The sequence below is a fragment of the Rana temporaria genome, chromosome 9 (assembly GCF_905171775.1).
Source record: "Rana temporaria chromosome 9, aRanTem1.1, whole genome shotgun sequence".
In the NCBI taxonomy this organism is placed as follows: domain Eukaryota; kingdom Metazoa; phylum Chordata; class Amphibia; order Anura; family Ranidae; genus Rana; species Rana temporaria.
In genome coordinates this window covers 83,620,819-83,636,585 of record NC_053497.1, presented here as the reverse complement: position 1 = coordinate 83,636,585, position 15,767 = coordinate 83,620,819, and the positions used below count along the sequence as shown (strand labels likewise).

Below are 15,767 nucleotides of genomic sequence, written 5' to 3'. Positions count from 1 at the left end.
CCAAATAAGGACAAAAAACATACAATTCGAATTTGGGTGCCATTCATTCTGCCACTTCAAATGCGGCTAGATGTTGCAATGATTGTCATGCGGGAAAACACAAGGGCAAATCTGTAGAAAAGAAAGCAACGTCCGATATCATTCCCCAATGGAAAGAGCAGCTGGTGAGCTGGCTTATGGTGACTTCCAAACACAAGGGCAAAATTTGTAAAAAAGAAAGCAATGTCTGGTAGGATTCCCCAAGGGAGTGAGCAGTTGGTGAGCAGGCTTATGGTGTCTTTCAAACACTAGGACACAATGTAAAAACGGAAAAGCTGGCAACTCATTCTTCCAAAGTAGTCATTTTTATTGTTGCATGTGGGAACAGATAATACAAGGACTTGCGCATTTTCTTGGCTCAGGGCCAAAATTTGGTCCCTGAGCTTCTTTGGCGTGACAATTTAAATCAATGAACTGCCCTATGCACAACACACATTTCCACCTGAGAATCGCACAAAATCGTAAGCTGGAACACAAGTTCCCAATGTGTGCACCGTGAACAAGGCCTTAAAGAGAAGAAGTCCTGTAGTGTGACATTGGAAGAAGTACGCTCCTCCATATTCAGAAGTACTATGTATGTCACTTTAAAAGGAAGGTAAGTATTAGAAGCTTTGGGACCCAGGAATGAAGTGAATGTGTTGGTTTGCCCTATGTAGGCACAACACATTGTCACTTCAAAAGAAACCTGTGCTGAGAGCAACAAAGAGACTGCTATTACTGATTACGTATTCTGATAAGTTAGTTGCTTGGTTTTCTCACTGGCATAATGGCTTCAGAGCCATTGACTGTGAACAAGCAAATTAGGAGTCTGATTTCACTTGCTGCATGCTTGTTTTGGGCCAGTGACCCAGACAGTACCGGTAATTAAGACAACTGGCATTTTCAGAAGATGGCAGTAATTGCAGTCACCACATTTCTAATGACTTTTAGTTATGTGGACTTTTAACATACAAGTGATGAGGATTTTGCAAGAATATGTGCATGACTTCACAAAAGTTTTGGCAGATATAACAGATTTAGTATATTTGTGTTAACCGTATATTCAACTATTTGGCTAGAAATATGAAAGTTGTGTAAGTGAGACCTTGTCTCTTGAACAATGAGAGCTTAGAACCAAAATACATGTTGTTTATTCCTTTCAGTCACCCATTTAGACCATTTAAACAAAGATAAGTAATTGAAGACAAATGGAATTATATTTTTCTCTTTATTTGCCTACAGTAGTTTTAAGATACTGGAAAAGCTTGGCAGCAATTTTCAGTAGGTATTGCATAGTTTGGCTAGAGGTGAAAGGAACATGCTATTTCTATAGCAGAGTGTTCATTTACTCACAATGCTCAGATGCAAGCACAGGCCCCCAAACTTATGTCTGCAACACCCTGGGTTCCTGGACATAGATAGAGAGTATAAATTATTCAGCCTCCCTCCCTAAGCAGATCACAGTTGCCACATCTGATGAGACAGAAGTAGCTGGGCATGTAATCTGCATCCAGGTGTGAGGCCCACCACTATCAGAGGTGGCATGCATGCAGCTAATACTTACCTGGCAGGGGAGACACCATGATCATGAAGGTGGTTCTCCCAGGGCGAGGCTCGGCCATTGCACATTCTAGGCCGTGCTGATCGTGGTTGTCTTCCCTGCCGCTTCTCGGCCTTTTGGCTAAGATCAAGTGTAGTATCTGTTCTTATCAGTTGCCAATAGGTGGTGCTAAGCTGACTGTCCCCGGTACCCTGTGGCAGGGGGAAAGGGATGGCAGTCGGCGGACGCTAAGCCTGTTGGCGTGGAGGTGGAAGCCTTCTGATCGGGACAGAGAGGCATGAGGTCGAAGCCAGGAGGCCGGGTCCCTGGCCGTTGGCCTGGATTTGGTGGTATCTGCCCCAGTCAGTTGTTCTGGAGGGAACCCTTGCTTCTCCTTTAACCGGGAAGGAGCGGGTAGTACTTCCAGAATGTGATAAGGTGGGAGAGATAGGGGTTGTGGGTAGAGCCTGCTTAGGTGGGTTCTCCCCGACCTCTTCTCCCACCTTCCTGGCTGGGAAGGGTGCTGCCGGTCCGGACCGGGGGCTAGGGACCTTTGAAAAGCCTGTGGAGATTGTGCCCCTGGAGTGGCAGTCCAGGGGTGCCATACATTGCACGAGTGTTTGAGGGGCACTCATCGTGTGGCACCTTCAGGTCACTGATCTCCACAACACACTTTTCACACCTGCCTCTAGGGCCAGGCCTTTTGGCTAGGACCAGAGGAATTTTTGATTCCTGGCCGGAGGGCCGGCCAATGTATAGCACATTGGTCACTTTACCTCACTCTCCCATCTTCCTTCTCCCCACTTTAATTTTTTATTTTCCCCGTGTTTGTCTGTTTTGTCACTTTTTTGTTTGGTGCACTGCACTTTATGTGTGATGAGTAGGGTGCTGGTCCTCAGACCTGCTCTGAAAGTCTTGGGAGTTGGTGGACCCGGCCTTCTGGCTAAGTTCGCCGGCTCTCATGGGGTCTCCCTTCGGGGGAGCCTCACCGAGGAGGGTTCTGTTTCGGCAGTCCCTCTGAGGATGTTGGGTCCTTGTGGCTTCGGCTGCTTGGACCAAGATGGGTCCATATGGCTTCGGCTGTATGGACCACAGTTTCTCTAGTCCCTGCCAGGAGCCTAACGCCCCGGGAGATCAGAGCTGGGTCCTCTTTTAGAGGACCATTTGACGATGCACCCGTCACAGTTTTTTGTTGCACCTCTTTATGTGTGTGCACATTTTCCTGCACCGGGTGGAGTTTTTGGGCTGTGTTTTGCACGCCACAGGCTTTTCAAAAATGCATGCAGCTAATAGACCACAGCTTCTCCTGAAGACCCAGCAACTATGAGGAGCTCCTCTCTGATTGCTACCAAAGTAATGTTCAGTGACCCTTTGTCCTTAGATCCCTTCAGCTGTATACCCATTGTTAGCCGGGAATAGGTAGTCAGTACATAAGCCCCCTTGGGTAAGAAATCTCTCAGGCACAGACACCAAATCCAGTGCTGTGTTTATTGGTGCTATATACAAGTCTATTCACAGATGCTGTACAGTGTTCCAGAAAATAAACAGGGCAAATAATACTAAAACAAACGCCTAGCCATATCCTAGTACTAACTACACGTTCCTTTCCTATGACAGCATATTTTTCTCACATGCTCATTAAGCTTTCTTTTCAGGTACACTACAGGGTGTTCTTCCCCATTGTGTACCTGTGACAATATTGCCCCAATGCCAACATCAGACGTCTGAACTAAAAATCCCTGTAGAAATTGGGGGAGTACAACATTGGTTGTGCACAAAGGGCCTTCTTCAAAATTTGGAAAGACTCCTCTGCTTCTGGGGACTATTTTACAATTGTGGAGTCTTGCTGTTTATAATAAAATAGCTGTTTGTGCTCGGAACTGTACTGTTTTACTGAAGTATTATTTCTCTGTTGTTATAGAGTCCTTTAGAGACTATTCTATGCAGGCACGTTACCCTAATTGAATCATAGAGACATTGCTGTGATGAGTCAATGCTTATGCATGTTCTTTGCCATCCTGCAGTGTATGCATTTTTTGTCATCTCAACCCTTGTTGCAATTTTGCTTCTACCTTTGTACCTGTTTAGTAAACTGCAAGTTACAATTATTTCCTTTCTGATCATTTGGCTGCTTGCCTATTTTGTTAAACTGAGAAAAACAAAGACTGGGAGATCGGTCCCCACCCGATCACCGTTAAAAAGGGGAAATATTTTAAAGGACTATCTCGGTACCAACTTATACAGCATATACTCAGGGTTTAGTAAAAAATATTCAATTTTATTAGTACACAAAGTTATAAAAACAGAATATCCAGATACATCATAAAAGGTGCATGGTAACAATCTATGTATATCACCAACATTCATGTCCCCTGTGTGGCAGGCGCAGCACTATGAAGTGTCTTTTTGCGCTGTGGCATTAGAAGAATTTTGATTTCTCTGATCTTTTAGTCCAAACAAGATTATCTGTTACTCTATAATTCCTCTAGCGCCGTTCGATGGAAGCAGTAGGTTTAAACAGCACACGAAACTCTTGAGATATACTACCATACCAAACATAGGTGGAGGCGGGGACACACCCCTAGTCACCTGCCCTCTATCTACCCATCAGTATTTATATGCCTCTATTGAGGAGACTTTAAAAGTTTAGTTAGGACTGCAGAACACAGAGAGCCTTGTCGATGGCTCTGCAGCTTAATCATGTACTTGCAAATGCGTGCAACCAATCCTCTGCTTTTAACATATACAGTTAGACAGTTAAATTTGGCTTGCTGTTTGGGTGGTAAGTGTGAGCCTGATTAAAAACGTTTACAACTTTATTTATACTTACTGTTTGCTTAAAAACGCATCTCATCTAAAGTCCCAAAATCTCCCCTCTTTTTTTGTATCCAACAGGGATGGAGGCGTCATTTTTCATATGCTTCATTTAAAGTCCCAATGCTAGTTTTCTTTATACCATACAGGGATGGAAATGCGTTTTATACCCTTATACATTTATGCGGTTTTTTTTTTCCCAGTGCTCTTTACTACCATACCAAGCATAGGTGGAGGCGGGGACACACCCCTAGTCACCCGCCCTCTATCTACCCATCAGTATTTATATGCCTCTTTTAAAGGAGACTTTAAAAGTTTAGTTAGGACTGCAGAACGCAGAGAGCCTTGTCGATGGCTCTGCAGCTTAATCATGTAATTGCAAATGCGAGCAACCAATCCTCTGCTTTTAACATATACAGTTAGACAGTTGAATTTGGCTTGCTGTTTGGGTGGTAAGTGTGAGCCTGATTAAAAATGTTTACAACTTTATTTATACTTACTGTTTGCTTAAAAACGCATCTCATCTAAAGTCCCAAAATCTCCCCTATTTTTTTGTATCCAACAGGGATGGAGGCGTACGTTTTTGATATGCCTCATTTAAAGTCCCAATGCTAATTTTCTTTATATCTTCTTTATTAACTTCAGCTTTTCTTCATATATAACAATTTTGCAGCAGACAGTCCATGTACAAACATGTGTTGAATACAGTATAACAAATGGCGGTTCAACTGTTCAATCTTGTCATTCTACATAAAATGGTAGATATATTTCTTTCTTCAGTATCTGTACTCTCACTTTAAGTTATTTAAACACTTTATGATCTCTCTGAGGCTTAATCAATAGTTTTACTCACTCTATATTGCTGTTTGCAGTTTGCACATTTGTTTGCTTGTTTGACGATTTTCTATTATGTTTGTTTGTTTGAGGTTTGATAGCACGTTTGAGGTTTGGTTGAACTACAAGTGAACACATAACAAGTTAGTTTACAGTTCTAATCACACTATTAACAATAGGAACATATATAACTGTATTAAATACCTATTTTGGCCTCTTGCTTCCATAAAACAGAACAGTGGATGTGTATCTGTTCATATCTTCTCTCTCTGGTGTAATGAGCTCTAACAGCTCTGCTAGGGAACTTTCCAGACAGAATGAGTGTAAGACTGGCTGTGATTGGCCAAGACTCTTGCTCAGTGTGAGATTGGCTGTGATTGGCCAAAACTCCTGATGAGTCACAAAAGCTTAACTTTATGCTTTCTGGTTTTAATTCTGCTGGGTCTTGAGCTTACATTACAGTCATACAACAAATCTTAAAAGGCATATTCTCTCTTTTTGCTTCTGTGAACACAATATACAACTGTTACATGACATCCATATATAAAGTCACAGTAAATAACTCTGCTTTTATCTCTCACATATGAACATGTGAACATATGAACTGTATTTAGGTTATTAGCAGGTTTAGCTGTATATACATGTAAGTCACATTAGCAACCTAGATAAAGATCTTAGCTGGCCAGCTACACTCCCATCAAAATTACCTATAATTCTATGTTCCCTATAGTAGGATTTGAACTTGAATTTGGGGAATTTTCCATCAGGTTCTCAACTTCCAAGTGTCTTTTATCACTCTCAAGTAGAACAACTAACTTCTGTAGTGAGACGTCTTCACCTTTTGTCAAGTTTTTAGTCTCCTATTTGTAACAACACTCTTCTTACTAGTCTGTCTTTATCCTTTCAAACTTCTAGAACTTTGGCCAATTTTTCATTGACTTCTAGGTAAATCTTCTTCTTTCACTAACACTATGTTATGTTATGTTTCTTCTGGTTTTTTTTTTCCATTTACTTCTTAACGTAAGATTGGCTAAGTACTCTTTCTTCCATCTATTCCAAAACTGTTCTGATAGATATTGAATTATTCGCTATCTCTTTTTGGCATATAAATCCTCTTTGGTAAACTTGCCAGGTGGTGGCTGTATGTAATCAGACTTAGGAGGAAGTAGATGGTTGGGAGTTAAAGGTTCCAAACTTGTTGGATCATTGATGTTGTCAACTGTAAGTGGACGACTGTTAACAATAGACATTACTTCATAAAATAGGGTCCTAAGTGCAGCATCATCTTTTGTTCCGGAGCTCTTTCCCAACACTGAACTTAACACATTTCTTACAGTTCTGATTTATCTTTCCCAAACTCCTACTGTGTGGCTTGCATGTGGAGCATTCATGTGAAAATCACATTGATTCTTTAACAAATACTCAGTTACTTTTTCTTTATCGATCTCTTTTAGAACTTTCTTTAATTCATTCCTTGCTCCGACAAAATTAGATCCTTGGTCAGATCTAAGCTCTCTGACAGTACTTCTAATGGCTATGAAACATCTCAAGGCATTAACCTCCTTAGCGGTATTCCTGAGCCTGGCTCCGGGTAAGATTTCAATACCAAAAGCGGTATCCCCGAGCCAGTCTCGGGGCCGCCTCGCAGCATCCACAAGCAAAAGTTGCTTACCATGTCCCTGGATCCTGCGATGCATCCCCGCTGTGTGAGCGAGCGGCGTCCTTGCTCGATTCACACAGTGCCTGTGTGCCGGCGATCTCCGTTCCCTGCGACGTTACGGGGGCGGAGAACGGCGCCAAATTCAAAAAAGTAAATAAACACATTACATACAGTATACTGTAATCTTACAGATTACAGTACTGTATGTAAAAAATACACCCCCCCCCCCTTGTCCCTAGTGGTCTGCCCAGTGTCCTGCATGTACTTTTATAAAATAAAAACTGTTCTTTCTGCCTGCAAACTGTAGATTGTCCATAGCAACCAAAAGTGTCCCTTTATGTCAAAAGTGATTTTAGAGCAGCTAGAAAACAGCGATAATAATTTATAATCACTTGCAGAATTGAACGATAACGATTTGTGGGGAAATTCGTCATAAAAAAATAAAAGTAATGACAGCGACAATTCTGTAACTGAGCAAATTTCAGTGTTTTTGATTTGATTACATTATTGAATAATTTTTATTATAATTACATTATTATTTGTTATAATTATTTATAGTTATTTATTATATTATAATTTATGATTTTGTGTTTCAAACTTTATCATACCTGGGATGTCTACTAGACTCTTGTTTGGACAGATTTAAGTGGGTTATTCCTAAGAATTACATGCCTACAATGTAAAATGCCAAATTTCCATGCAAAATAATTGTACTCCTTTTGGTACATAATTCCAGACATAATCATACCGGCAGGAAGGTTAATCAATGCGTCCCTTGACATATCTTCTAACATTTCCAGATTAATTGCTCTGGAGCTTAGACATGTAAATATTAGTTCATATCTCTTATACTCCTTGTGGTTTTGCTTGGTGATGAATGGGCCGAAACAATCCATTCCACTATAAAGAAATGGTGGTGATGGGTGTACATGATCTACCAGTAAATCTGCCATTCTTTGTTCTTCAGTAGGTCTACGTGCCTTTCTAAATGTTACGTATTTACTTATATACTTTGCTATAATTTTGCTTTATTTTACTATCCAGTAACCACCCTCCCTCAAACAGTTCTGGGTAAAGCTTCTTCCTTGATGCAAGGATTTGTTGTGGTAGTGATCGATAATCAATCTTGTGAAGGTAGAATTGTTGGGTAGAATTGCTGGATGCTTCACTCTGTTGGGTAACGATGCATTTTCCAGTCTCCCTCCCACCTTCAGTATACCATTCTGTAGAACAAGATTGAACTTGTACAATGGGTGGTTGTTGGGAAGCCTTTTGGATTCTTGACTAAGTCTCTGTCAATAAAATGGTCGTGTTGTGGGCAATTCCTACAGTAACCATCATGGTGGCGCCATACGTGTTTCCGTGCACATGCACTCACGCAGATGCGCAACATCCAGGCGCACGGTTGCACCCCGTCGCACGTGCACGCCGTGACAATTGTAGGCGCACCCCCCGACCTATTTAAACCTGCCACTGACACTTCAAGCTTGCTGGATTATGAATAAATGAATGAATGAATGAATGAAAAACTTATAAAGCACGGCGCATGCGAACTGAATCGCTTCTGGGCGCTAGTTGTTCGTGTCTCATGACATCAAAAGAGCAGAGTTTTGATCTGTCTTCTGAAAGTCAAGTGGTTTTCCTCCAACCGAATGCTGGTTGGTAAAGCGTTTCATAGTCTAGGACCCTGAAAAGCAAACCTTCTTTCTCCTTTGGACTTGTATTTGGTTTTTGGTACCCTGACCAGATTTTGGTCGGTGGATCGCAGAACGCGATTCGAATTGTGAGGTTCTATCTTGTCGCAAAGATATTGCGGAGCCTTCCCATGGATGCACTTATGTGTCAGGCAGAGTGCTTTAAATGCAATTCTGTCTTTTACTGGCAGCCAGTGAAGGGTTCTCAACGAAGGTGAGATTGATTCCCATTTTTTTTCCCAGTCACCAGTCTGGCGGCCGTATTCTGAACGACTTGCAGACGGGCGATTTGGTACTTTGGGAGTCCGAGGTACAGGGCGTTAGCATAGTCCAGTCTGGAATTCACAATTGTTCCCACCACGACTGCTACGTCTTCTTTGGGGATAAATGGAATAAGTCTGCGTAGTAGGCGCAACAGATGGTGCGCTCCGCTGACTACTGACCCTATTTGTGCGTCCATTGTCATGAAGGTGTCAAAGATGACCCCGAGACTTTTGACTTTGGAGCTAGGGGTGATGATTTGGCCCAGAATGGGTGGCGGTGTCCAGGTTGTTGCCAGTTGACTCTTTCGGCTGGCGTGAAACATAAGGAGTTCTGTTTTTGAACTGTTGAGTTTAAGATAACTCTTTGTCATCCAGTTTTCTATCAAAGAGAGACATTTCTCTAAACTGGGATGATGATCCTTTTTGTTGCAGATGCGAAAATACAGTTGCGTATCGTCTGCATAAGAGTGATAGAGTAGTTCTTGGCTACTGATAATATCAAAGAGAGGGCGAAGATAGATGTTGAAAAGCACCGGTGACAGGGGGGATCCTTGGGGGACTCCACATGACACCGTGCGCTTTTCCGACGTGAAAGAACCCAATTTAACTGTTTGTGATCGGTTTTCAAGAAAGGAAGAAAACCATGGTAAATCACCTTCTGCGACTTCTGCTACCTTGGCTAGTCGCATCAGTAACAGTTTGTGGTCTACCGTGTCAAAGGCTGCGCTTAGGTCCAGCAGAACCAGGAGACAAGATTCTCCTTCGTCTGCGGCCTCGAGGGCATCGTCCCATATTTTGAGTAAGGCCGTTTCTGTCCCGTGTCCGGGACGGAAGCCTGATTGTAATGGATCCAGTAGATTGTGGGTATCTAGATGCTGTTGCAGCTGTTGTACCACTACTTTCTCCATTATCTTGGAGAGAACATTTAGGCCTGTTATGGGACGGCGGTGAGTTGGGTCCTTGGGATCCAGGTTAGGTTTTTTCAAGATGGGCTGGATTGTGCTCTCTTTCAACAGGGATGGCACTGTGCCTTCCTTAAATGACTGGTTTATAAGCTGTGTGATGGGTGGTGCCAGGATGTCGGCACATTCCTTCAGCAGTTTGGTGGGGATGATATCATTGGGCGATGTGCTGTTCCGCAAAGCACCAATGATATTTTTTGTGGTATCGATGGAGATCGGTTCCAGAGTGAACTTTGTTGATTGTAGAGCGTTTCTGTGGGTGTTTTGTGGTTGATTGATGGTGGGGTTGAGGGGGGTATTGTTTTGCAAGATGCTTTCCCGGATTCTTTCAATTTTGTTGATGAAGAAATCCGATAGTTCATTACAGAACTCTTGGGTGTCTGAGTTGGGGACTTCAAGACATCCTGGATTCATGGTCTGGGTGACCATCTTGAAGAGTTCGCGGGGGCGGTTTAGGGCGCCGTTAATCGCCATAGAAAAATGATGTTTCTTGGCTTTGAAGATTTCTTTATGATATCGTGTTGTTATTGCCTTGTAGATGATGAGGTTATCCTCTGCAGGGCTTCTTTTCCAGGCGGCTTCCGCCCTTCTGCGCTCTTGCTTCAGAAGCGACAGCTGGTTGTTGAACCAGCCAGACTTTCTTTTTCGGATGCAGGCTTTGCGTTTTGGTGCTACTAAATCGGCTGACTGTAGCAGGGCTGCGTTTATGGCATCCAGTGTATCTGCGGCTGTTTGATGTGGATGGATTGTTTTGATTCTGTTTCCCAAGGTAGATTTGAAGAGTTCCGAATGGAGCTTCTTCTGAGATCTAGCCCAGTGTATTGTCACCGGCTTGGGTGCTTTTATCACTGGGGGAATTTTGGAGATTATGAAATTGATTGCATGGTGGTCTGTCCATGGCAATGGTTCATTTTCTAAAATGCTTATTTTCAGATTTTGTCTGAAAATTAGGTTGAGTGTGTGACCTGAAGCATGTGTTGGCCCGCATATAAGTTGCTGTAGCCCTAATCCCTCCAGGTGATCGATGCAGGCGTCCGCAATGGGATCCTGTGCGGAGTTGGCCCACAGATTAAAGTCCCCGAGCAGCAAAAGGTGTTTGCTGTTAATGGTATAAGTGGATATAAACTCCGTTAAAGATGGCAAAAACTGCGATTTTGGCCCAGGTGGCCTATAGCAGAAGAGAATGTGAACAGTCTCCTGGGGGGAAGTTTGAAGTTGAAGAGTAAGGGTTTCCATGAATGGAAGAGGATTTTGAAGGGCTGGCTTAGTGATTGTAATGTGATTCTTGTGGATCACCACCAGGCCTCCTCCTCTTTGCCCTATTCTGTTTTCCGTTATAATGCGATAGTTTTCTGGCACCAATTCTCCGAGAATGGTGTTGCAGTCGTCTGAGAGCCAGCTTTCTGTAATAAAGAGGCAGTCTAGATCGTTTTGTAGTAAGAAATCGTGGATTTCTAATCAGTGTTTTACTGCCGATCTTGTGTTGATCAAAGCACATGATATGTGCTTGAGCTGGGTTAAATAGTTTACATTTTTTGATGGTCGATCGTCGATCGAATCTCAAAAGTTGCTCTATTTTTAAGGCCTTTTTGGTGACGGCTGGTAATGCTGTTGCGAATTGTCTCAGACCCCGAATAGAGTCCGCAGAGTATCGCAGATTAGCCATTGTCGCCAGTCACATTATCGTCAGCTTCCTGTGTTCCTGTGCCTGTTTACCTTGAAATCCCTGGCTTGACCTCTGCTTCTGGCTTGACCTGTGTTCCTGATTATCTCCTCGCTCTGACCTTGGCTTGGCTGACTATTCTTCAATCCACTGCCCACTGTTTATGACCCGGCTTGCTCCCGTTTGTTCTTGGACTGTCTCCCAGTATATGACCTATGGCCTGGCTGCGAACCCTGCTCCTGGTTTATCCTGCAAACGCCTACTCAGGACTTCTTCTTGCACAGCTACTGACATCGCTACCCAGCGCACCCCAGCCACGTCCTGCTTACCAGCTTGTTTGCAGCATTACTGGCAACCCGTGCACCTTTGGGCACCGTATCCCCTGTATCACTCCCAGGGGAGCGCTGCACTCAGCCGCAAGGGGCGCCCTCTCTGCCACCCGGCCTCACATCAGAGACTTGACAGTCTCTTCAACTCTTCACTAAAGATTCTCTGTTGAATGAGTCTTTTGACTGTTTCTTCTGCTTTCATTGTTTCCTCTACATTCAATGTTTCTTTATTTTTGACTCTCTTTGCCAAACGTTGAATTCGAGCTACTACGTTTATGACTGTATTCCATTTTGAACATCTGGCTAGTCTTTCAAGTATGTTATCTTGACACTTGGCAGCAGTGCTTAATGTTTGTACAACTTTTACTTCTGGATCACCCATAGACAATTCTGTGTAACCTTTACTGGGTATGATTTCCTTTTCCCAAAGGACCTCTGGACCGGTGAACCAATTAGAATTTTTCAATTCTGTTACATTCAGGCCTCTTGAAGCATGATCTGCTGGGTTATGATTTGTATCAATGTGATGCCAATGTTCCAGATTTGTTATTTCCTGAATTTTCTGAACTCTGTTGGTGACAAAGACAGAATCTTCGAGCTTCGTTGTTTATGTATCCTAGGACAACTTGCGTGTCTGTCCAAAAATATTCTTTATCTATTTTTAACTCTAATTCTTCTTTCAGAAACTTGCTTACTAATGCTGAAACAACAGCTGCTGTCAGTTCAAGTCTTGGTATTGTTTGAATACTGGTAGGTGCAACTCTGGTCTTTCCCATAACCAGGGCACAGTGTATTTTTCTTTCTCCTATCAGGTGTTGTAGGAGCACTGACCATAACTACTGGCTTCTGAAAAGTGATGAAGTTCTATTTTATTGTACTTTCCGCAATAATGAAGAACACGACATCTGGGTATTCCAACTTCTCTCAAATTTTGCAAGTCTTTTATCCATGCCTTCCACCTTGGCCTCAAATATTCAGGTAGGGGTTTATCCCATCCCAACTCCCGTCTACATAATTCTTGTAGTATTCCTCTTGCTTTGAGGATTACTGGTGCCAAGAATCCCAATGTATTTGTACATTATTAAATTGTGTTTAAAAAAAAAATTGATCACTTTTATTACTATCACAAGTAATGTAAACATCCCTTGTGACAGTAATAGGTGGTGACAGGTACAGTACTCTTTATGGAGGGTTCGGGGGTCTAAAAGACCCCAAATCCCTCCTTTACACTTCAAAGTATTCAGATCACAGAAAACTGCAATTCTGAATACTGTATATTTTTTTTAATCCGGCACCATTGGCCAACGCTTTCGTGTTTACATTCAGGAGACTGGAACAAAGCCGATCGCCTGCTCTAAACAACGGTAACGGGATGATGTCTGTGCTTATATGCGTACGCTCTACAGGAAGGGGTTGAGGCTCGATTCTCACTGCTACGATGTGAGAACCCATGCAAATCCAGTACATGTTCCCGCATTGCATACAACTCGTATACAGTTCACACCCGCTCCGGGTGTCAATACAAACTTAATGACGCCCCCAGATCGGTTTGCATATCGCAGTGAAAACTGTCAATTCAGATAGGAATTGGATGGCATGGGTGTGTACACCCATGCCATCCGATTCTGGTGAGGACCAAACAAAGGGTCTTGCACGACTTTGGTCCAAATGCAATGCAAATTCAGCCATACGATCTGTTTGACTGAATTTGTATCACACAGACATCACATGTGATTTGCACATCAGTGTGATGCGAATCACATGAGATGTCTGGCATCGCAGTAGTGTGAACCCAGCATCAGGGATGTATCCCGCTTTTCTGAAGTCAAATGGTTGAGAATTACTACTTAAGTAAAACAGCAAAACACAAATGGATGAAATGGGGAAAAGGAAAAGCAGCGCCCAACCAACCACCAAAACAAAAACAACCAAAAATAAAATGGCACAACCACATAAGCCAAAACAAAAAAGCAGCGAAAAACAATCAACAGGGACACAGATCCTAAACCAAACAAACCAGCATTCAAATAGACAAAACCACAGACCCAACCCAAATCCACAGAATCAGCTGAACCAACAAGCATAAAGAACCACAATATTAACTGCAGCACAAACATGCCAGGCTGGTCAGGCAACATTTGCAGGACACCCCATGACCGCTGATCTTGTGTTTAGGACTCAGGTACAAAGACAGATGCTGTATCATTCTCAGGGGCCCCTGCAACTGGACTTTGCTGCAGCATTCATCTGGATTCATCTATCTCGATTAATAACTATATATACCTGGGTATAGGTGTACATTTTCCCCTAGACTCCTATCTGGCCCTTTATTGATAATATCCATTTATACATTGGATGTATGTGCTGTTATTGATCTTTGCTTATATAAAGCTTGTATTATTTCTATGCTGGTGTGCATCTATATGCTTTTAGTTAATGTTATACGTTGTTTACAGTAATTCTTTCGCTCCCACTGACTTAGATTACTGATTAATTTCACATGAAGAAAATCCCCTCTGTGCACAGAAAGGGTTAAACACATGTCATCATGGCAATCAGCTATGAGGTATGGGAGCAACCTATGATTCACTTTGTCAGAGGGATGTACTTTTCCTCAGAGCCACGGAATGGATTGGCAGTGCTTAGCAAGCTTGCTGTTTAATATTGTAGGGATTCTACTGGCATGTACCAGGCTGTTGTCTCTGGCCAGGACTATAGTCATACATCTGTGAAGGGCTGTAAGGCCCCGTACACACGACCGGATCTGTCCGCTGAAACTGGTCGGTCGTGTGTAGGCCCGACCGGACAATTGTCCGGCGGATCGGACAGTTTCCAGCGGACAAAAATTTCTTAGCATGCTAAGAAACCTGTCCGCTGGAAACCTGTCCGTCGGATTCCAACGGAGGTAAAAAGCCTCCGTTGGAATTTGGAGGCTTCCACTACCCCACCCCCCAGTAGAGCGTGTATTGCTGATTTCATCAAGTTGAGGTCGGCTTATTTTTTTATTCAACGAAAGCTTACATGCAAAAGTCCAGTGGTCACCAAAAGGACTTTTGGAAGACCTTTTTTAATTTCTTTGACTGCAAACATCGTTATTCAACAGGTCATGAAGAGCTTTGGCCACTTTTGCATACTAACCTATTTTTTTTTTTTTTATTGAAAGCAGAACTACTACTGCAACCAGCACATAACATTAACCATAAGCATATAGATGCACACCAGTATAGAAATAATACAAGCTCTATATAAGAAGCGATTAATACCATGCATACATCCAATGTACAAACAGATATTATCAACAATGGGTCTGATAGGAGTCCTGGTTGAATTGTGCACATATACCCAGGTATATATAATTATTAATAGAGATACCGCAAGATAAATGTTGCAACAAAGTCAAATTGCAGGGGACCCTTAGGATGATGCGGCATCTGTCTTTGTGTCAGCGACCTAAAGACAAGATCGACAGTCACGAGGGTATCCTCCAACTGTTAGGCCCTGTACACACGCTCGAACATGTCCGATGAAAACGGTCCGCGGACCGTTTTCATCGGACATGTCTGCTAGGAGATTTTGGTCTGATGGTTGTACACACCATCAAACCAAAATCCCCGCGGACAGACAGCGCGGTGACGTGGCGGTGACGTTGACGCTGCCACGTCTGCAAACCAGGAAGTAAAATGCTTCCACGCATGCGTCAAATCCATTTGGCGCATGTGGGAGATTTCGGTCCGCTGGTTAAGCGTACTAACCAGCGGACATGTCAGACGGACGGGTTTTCTAGCAGATAAGTTTTAAAGCATGCTTTAAAACTTTTGTCTGCTGGAAACCTGTCTGCTAGGCTGTACACACGGTCGGATCTGTCCGCTGAAACTGGTCTGCGGACCAGTTTCAGCAGACATGTTCGATCGTGTGTACAGGGCCTGACTGGCAGAAACTGTGATGTGTCAGTGGAACTCAGCCTCAGTCTACCTTAAATGCAAATGAAAG

The 15,767-nt window shown here is 43.0% G+C and overlaps 1 protein-coding gene and 1 pseudogene across 1 annotated transcript in view; both read left to right on the top strand.

Moving 5' to 3' along the window:
* Positions 1 to 15,767, top strand: part of RNF128 (ring finger protein 128) — a 175,202-nt gene that overhangs the window by 69,146 nt on the left and 90,289 nt on the right. The window lies entirely within an intron of this gene.
* Positions 1,575 to 1,760, top strand: LOC120914648 (annotated as a pseudogene).